Source organism: Chrysochloris asiatica, unplaced genomic scaffold (genome assembly GCF_000296735.1).
Source record: "Chrysochloris asiatica unplaced genomic scaffold, ChrAsi1.0 scaffold00050, whole genome shotgun sequence".
Taxonomy (NCBI): Eukaryota; Metazoa; Chordata; class Mammalia; order Afrosoricida; family Chrysochloridae; genus Chrysochloris; species Chrysochloris asiatica.
This window is the reverse complement of record NW_006408568.1, coordinates 12,161,227-12,168,803: the sequence shown is the minus strand read 5'-3', so window position 1 is coordinate 12,168,803 and position 7,577 is coordinate 12,161,227.

Here is a 7,577-nt window from a genome sequence, read left to right as displayed (position 1 = left end):
GAAGGTGGCAAGCCCCACAGACAGATACCCCCATACGTCATTGGGAATCCAAAGTGATAGCTAAATGAGATTTTCAGTGACAGTCTGGAGTATATCCCGGTAACCTTTGAAAGGCCCAAAAGAACAATAAACTGTTCCTGTGTCCTCAAAAGGGTACGTTGTTGTTGCTAAGTGCTGTGGAGTCACTTCTGATTCACAGAGACCCTGTATAGTGTTTCCGAGGAACAGCTGGTGGGTTTGAACCACACCACCTGTGGCTAGCAGTCAAATGTTTATGCTACATCACCACCCCAGGATTCCCAGAAAGGGTATTGTTGTTGTTATTGTTAAGTGCCATAGAGTGGGTTCCAACCTATAGCAACCCTGTGTAGGGTTTCCAAGGAGCGGCTGGTGAGCTTAAACTGCCAACCTTGCAGTTCAGTCAGCTTTGCAGTCCAGCACACTAACCCATAGTGCCATACCAAGACGAAGTTTGCTAGAATGCCAAAGGCCCTCTGAACTGGAGATCACTCTGATCGAGTTCTCCATGAATCGCAAGGTGGGGAAGCACCCTTTTGTCTCCATGGATACCAGACCAGCAAGCATGGTATACATGCCTCAGAACCACCACTAAGACCATAATGGTAGAGTAAACATATCATAGGATACCAACTTAGGCATGAAGTCCAAAAGTGGATACCTCCTCCTCCCAAGCTTTGACCTCACTGGATTCTATGAAAAAGAACCTGGCATCAGGGTCTGATGAAGATTCATTAACAACCTGAGATATGCAGATGATACAGCCTTGCTTGCTGGAGTGAAAAGGATTTGAAATACTTGTGGTACCATAAGATACGCACTCGACCTCAAGCAAGGTCATTTTGAATCGCAAGATGGAGGTTGCTGCTCATTGAAAACTCTATACAGGGTCACTATGAGTCAAAACCAACTCGATATTACTTAACTACCTTGATAAAGATCAAAGACTACAACCTTCAGTATGGATTATACCTCAATGTAAAGAACATAAACATCCTCACAACTGCACCAATAAATAACATCATAATAAATGGAGAAAAGATTGAAGTTGTCAGTTTCTTCATTTTACTTGGATCCATTATCAATACTCATGGAAGTAGCAGTCAAGAAATCAAACAACATATTGCATTGAGCAAATCTGCTGCAGAAGGCTTCTATAAAGTGTTAAAGAACAAAGACATCACTTTGAGAACTAAGGTGTGCCTGACCCAAAAGCCATTGCATTTTCAGTTGCCTCATAGGTGTGTGGAAGTTGGACAATGAATAAGACCACAGAATTGATGCATTTGAATTATTGTGTTAGCCAAGTATATTGGAAGTACCATGTTCTGCCAGAAGAACAAAGAAATCTGTCTTGAAAGAAGTACATTCAGAATGCTCTCTAAAAGGGAGCATTTGCCTTGCTCTTTAGACTTGACCCATTGGTACTTTCACAGATTGTGTACTTTAATCACCAAGTCATCCATATCTGAATAAGCTATTTAGGGCAAGTAAGCATGCCAGCATGATACCTCCAAAACCCTGTTGACATTGGAGATTTACAACCAGGAAGTCATAGGGGAAATCTTGACAAAGGGTTCAATAATTGACTCCTGAATATTTTTATTCTCTGCTAAAAAGAATTGATTGACCACAGTTTTCCCTGTGATTGGTCTCTTTTATGTTCCTTGCAAGTACTGGACAGTTAGTTTATTATGCAAATAAAGAATATTTTTGTTGTTATTGCTGAGTGCCATCAAATCTGCTCCAACTCATAGCAACCCTGTATAAGGTTTCCAAGGAGCAACTGGTGGGTTTGAATTGCTGACCTTGCAACTGGCAGTCCAGTGCTTATCCTATAGTACTACACCAGGACTCCATAGACTATTAAGAATGCAGAACTATTGGAAGGTAAAGTTGATCACCACAACCTATTTGTTTGTTTGTCATACTATGGTGGTTTGCATATTGCTATAAGCCTGAAAACTATTCCAAATACCTGCAGGGTCATCTATGATGGATAGGTTTCAACAGAGCTTCTAGACTAAGACAGAATAAGAAGAAATATCTTCCAAAAATTGACCCATGAAAATACTGCAGATGACAACAGAATGTTGTTCAGTATACTGATGGACCAAAATGCATTATTTCCTCTACGGTCTTCTTTATTCATTGTCCAACTTTCACATGCATATTAGGCAATTGAAAACACCATGGTTTGGATTCAGGTCCACTTTAGTCCTCAAACTGATATCTTTGCTCTTGAATACTTTAAAGAGGTCTCTCGTGCAGCAGATTTACCTAGTGCAGTACATCATTTGATTTCTTGACTGCTGCTTTCATGATGTTAATACTGGACCTAAGCAAAATGAAGTCTTTGACAACTTCAATTTTTTCTCCATTTATCATGATGTTATTTGTTGGTCTAGTTGTGAGGATTTAAGTACCAGGAACTGCCAGAAGAACAAACAAATCTGTGTTGGAAAAAGCACAGCCAGAAAGCTCATTAGAAGCTAGGATAGCAAGATTTCGTCTTTCATACTTCAAACATGTCATCAGGAGGGACACATCCTTGGAGAAGGGCATCATGGGTCAGCCAAAAAAGGAAGACCCCCAATGATGTGGATTGACACAGTGGCAGCAGCATTGGGCTCCAGTGTAACACCTCATTGTCCAGTTTTCATATGTATTTGTTACAATTGTAAATGCCATGACTTGAATCAGGTACACCTTAGTCCTCAAAGTGACATCGTTGCTCTTTAACATTTTAATGAGGTTTTTGCAGCAGATTTGCCCAATGTAATACATCATTTGATTTCTTGACTGCTGCTTCCATAAGTATTAATTGTAAAGTAAAATGAAATCTTTGACAACTTCAAGCTTTCCTTAGTTTATCATGATGTTTATTGATGCAACTGTGATTGTTGTTGTTAAGTGCCATCCAGTTGGTTCTGACCCATAGCGACCCTGTATAAGGTTTCAGAGGAGCAGCTGGTGAGCTTGAACTGTTGACCTTGCAGTTCAAATGGCTTTGCAGTCTGGCGCATTAACCCACAGCGCCATACCAGGACTCCGCAATGTGAGTGGTGGTGGTAGTGATGTGCCATGAAGTCGGTTCCCACTCATAGTGACCCTGTACACGGTTTCCGAAGGTATAAATCTTTACAGGAGCAGAAAGCAAATAGGCACATGAAATTGTGGGCAACTATAATTTCAAGCTATGTAGACTTCAAGATACAACAGAGTCTACCTCAGTAATAATCAACTGATTCTTCAGGAGATAGCAAAGCAAAAAATGTGCCAGTGAAATGATACCCTAAAATATCCAGAGAAGGTCAGATACTTTCCCACACAATATTACTAGTCTTAATTGTGATTTGAGCTATTCTCACTATCCCTTTGCATTGTAGTGATTTTGTCTTTATATATGGCCTGACCCTGGGTTTGTAGCTCTGCTAAAAAGAATTGATTGACCACAGTTTTCCCTGTGATGGGTCTCTTTTATGTTCCTTGCAAGGACTGGACAGTTAGTTTATTATGCAAATAAAGTGCATAAAACCCTTGGGGGGATTTGTCAGTTTACTGTGCAAATAAAATGTGTTATGAATTGAATTGTGTAACCCAAAAGTATGTAATGTAAGTCCTGGTGTGGAGCTGTAGGATAAGCACTGGACTGCTAACCATAAGGTCAGTGTTTCAAACCTACCAGCTGCTCTTTGGAAACCATATACAGGTTCACTATTAGTCTGAACTGACAGGTTATAATCCTATTTGGAAATGGGTTGTGTTTGTTATGTTAATGAGGTAGGATTAGGTGTAAGGTGTGTCTTGAGTCAATCTCTTTTGAGATATAAAAGAAATTAAGCAAAGGAGAGAAGGGGAAGAGATGACAAACTACATGAAGATCACCAAGAGTAGAAACTCCAAAGAGACAAGGGCTTTCCTACAGAGCTGACAGAGAGAGAAAGCCATCTTCTAGGGTTGGTACCCTAAATTCAGACATCCAGCTTCCTAAACTATGAGAAAATAAATTTCTGTTTGATAAGATGTGGTGTTACTGATATAGCAGAACTAGATAATTAAGACAATGTGTGTCCCTTTTGGAGATTTATGAGTTACTCTGAAAACTAGGTGATGGTGGCCTACCTAGGGAACTGGTCAGTTTTGCCATTCTGCTAGGCTTAAAGGGGCCAATCTCACAGAAGTTGAGGGGAGATCTCAATACCATCAAAAAGAAGAGTCTGGAGAGGATTGAGTTCTTTGGGCCCAGATCTCTGCTCTAAGAACCTGCTAGACCCAGAGGACTATAATCCTGGAGATAACTTGAAATGGCGGAGATGATATGAGCAGCAAGGAACAGGAGACCAGCAGATGTCTGCAGTGGGCTTCCTAGCCATGGAATGAGGCAGCAGCAATTGGCACGCCAACCCAAGAGCAAGAGAGCTGTCTTTGGGTAAAAGGCTTGCTGAGTGCAGTGCCTATAACACTTGACAATAGAGTCAAAAGAGCTATACTTGACCCAGAGGGATGGCCAGAGGTTCAAGCAGTAGCCCAGCCTGTGGAAACAGCCTAGAAGGAGCTAAGATCTGTCCTGATTAATAAACTGTCTTCTGTCTCCTGAGTTTTGCCTACTACCTCCAAGCTGATCCTGATCCCAAGATGTAGTTTGTTAACTTCTCTAATAAGCCATATAATTCGGAGTATGCTCTGGGAGTTCTGGGTGGCCACTGCAATGTACTACCACCCCAGCAGAGAAGTAGAGTATCATGAAGAGGCTGGGTGTTGTTAGAATTTGTTTAAAAAAAAGAAAAGAAAAGAAAAAAGTTAGTGAGTGGAGGTAGACTGACCTCCACCTCATAGCAATCAGCTTTGAGCTAATCTTGATCCTCCTGCACCTCCTGAATTTAGAAAGTTTTTAATGCTACTTGCATCCATGATCCTGTAAGGTAAACCTTCTGAAAAGAAAACCAGGGGATGAAAGTATTGAGTGTTAAGTGCTAAAATGGTATGGGCAGAGGACAACAGAATGAAGCAGCAATAATCTTAGATCCTTCAAAACGAAAACACAGCCAAGGTTACATCAGAACTGGACCCCAGGCATCATCGTGAATTCTCAGTTAATTGTTGGACAAATGGATGTGTGGGTGAATGTGTGAGTACTTTAGAAAAGAAAACATCAGCTTCATCTATAAAATCGAAATCAATAGACTTAGCACCGTCCAGTGTATGGTAAAATGCTACTACCCTTCCTCTTTAACTCAGAGTCTCTATCCCTTCTATTTTCTGATTCCCTTCTGTCTTTGTCTCACATCTCTGATTCCCTCCCATTCAAGATAGTGGTTTTTATCTGTGCTTATAGTCACTTTTTACATGCTGTCTCCCAGTCCCTTGTTCAAATGATTACACTTCATTTTCTTCCTTTGTTAAAAAAAAACAACTTTTTATTGTGAATTACAGAGCAGATCATAAGTTTTACATTCAGCAAACCATGTACTTTGCTTCATTACAATGATTGTAATCCCTTCCATGTACCAAGTTAATATTATTTACCTCTATTCACTTTAACTATTAGCATTCCTCCCTATATCTCCCACTATCATATCTTTCTCCTGCTAACCTCTCTCTTGTTGTATATTCCCTGCCCTATCCCCATGTTACCATGTGTTTACCCTCTAGTGCACCCTACACAGGGTTGCTATGGGTTGGAGCTGCCTTGACAGCACTTAACAACAAACAACCCTCTAGTCCATGGATAATTTTCCCTCACTCCTCCCCTCCGTAACCATAATTGATGGTTTCTTTTAATAAAAAAAACTTTAACTTTTTATAACATTGGTATCATACAATATTTGTCCTTCTGTGATTGGCTAATTTCACTCAGCTTAATGTCCTGCCAGTTCATCCATGTTGTGAGGTGTTTCACAGATTCATCATTATTTTTCAGCACTGCATGTGTGTGTACCAAAGTTTAACCATTTGTAATGGTTAGGTTTCTGTGTCAATTCGACTAGGCCAGGATTTCCAGAGATTTATTAATTAGGTTGTGCTTATTCCCATGGCAATGAAACCTAATACAGGTATAGTTAACTCTATGATGAGCGGCTCTGAGTAGCCAATCAATTAAAGGGATGCTTCCTTGGGGGTGTGGCCTGATCCCTATATAGTGGACTTGTGGAAAGGACTCGCTCTCTATCTCTTTCTTCTGCTGGGGACCTGGGGCTCTACAATTGTAAGATATTAAACTTTTCTTTATATATATACATATATATGTTTCACTGGTTTTGCTTCTCTAGAAATTCCGGCCTAAGACATCGTTCTTCTGTTGATGGGCATTTAGGTTGTCTATATCTTCATGATGTGTCTCTCATAGACAACATATTGAAGGATCTTGTTTTCTTATCTGCTCTGCTCTGTCTCTTGACTGGTGCATTTAACCCATTTATAGTCAGTGTCATTATCAATAGGTATGAAATGATTGCAGACATTTTACTGGGTATTTTATGTGGTGCTGCTGGTTTCTTATTTTCACATGATTTCCTGTGCTTAGCTCATTTTGTTTGTGGGCTTTCTTTTCACTTTCCTCATTTCTGTGGTATTAATGTTCGCTAAATCTTTCTGCTTATCCTCTTTTTTTATTTTGATGTGCAAGTATATGAATTTTCTTTGATGTTACCTTGCAATTTATTAATTTTTTCCAGTATTTTAAACTGTCTGAATTACAAGTTGGGCTGCTAACCACAAGGTCAGTAGTTTGAATCTACGAGTTGCTCCTCAAGAGAAAGATAAAGCATTCTGCTCCCATAAAGATTTACCACCTCAGAAACCCTACACTAGGTCACTATGAGTCAGAACCCACTTAGTGGCACATAACCACCGCCACCCTTAATCCCACCATGTCTCTCATCCAATGTACAGGAGATTCCCAAAGGGGTGGCATGTAACGCCTTTTATCTTACAAGAAATAAAAGGAGAGTCATGAGCAGAGAAAAAGGGACTTACTAAAGAGTCCTGGTGTGGCGCTGTGGGTTAATGCACCAGACTGCAAAGCCATTTGAATTACAAGGTCAGTGGTTCAAGCTCACCAGTCACTCCTTGGAAACCTACACAGGGTTGCTATGAGTCAGAACCGACTCAACGGCACTTAACAACAACAAACCACCAAGAAAGAGCCAGTAGTGGAGCATGTCCTTTGATCCTGGGGTCCCTGCAATGTGAAACTCCTAGATCCAAGGAATGATTGATACCAATACAAACAAGATCTCCACGGAGTGCTCGGCCTACAGATGTTAGAAGAAGACAAAGGATCTTTCCCCACAGCCCATGCTCTAAATTTGGACTTCTGCCCTCCAAAACTGTGAGAGAATAAGTTTCTATTTGTTACAGCCATCCACCTGTGGCATTTTTGTTATAGCAGCACTATATAACTAAGACAAATGGAAATTCCAGAACACTTAATTGTACTTATGAGGTACCTGCACATAGACCAAGAAGCAGTTGTTCAAACAAAACAAGGGGACACTGAATAGTTTAAAAACCAAGAATGGTGTGTGCCAGGGTTGTATCCTTTCACCGTAGTTATT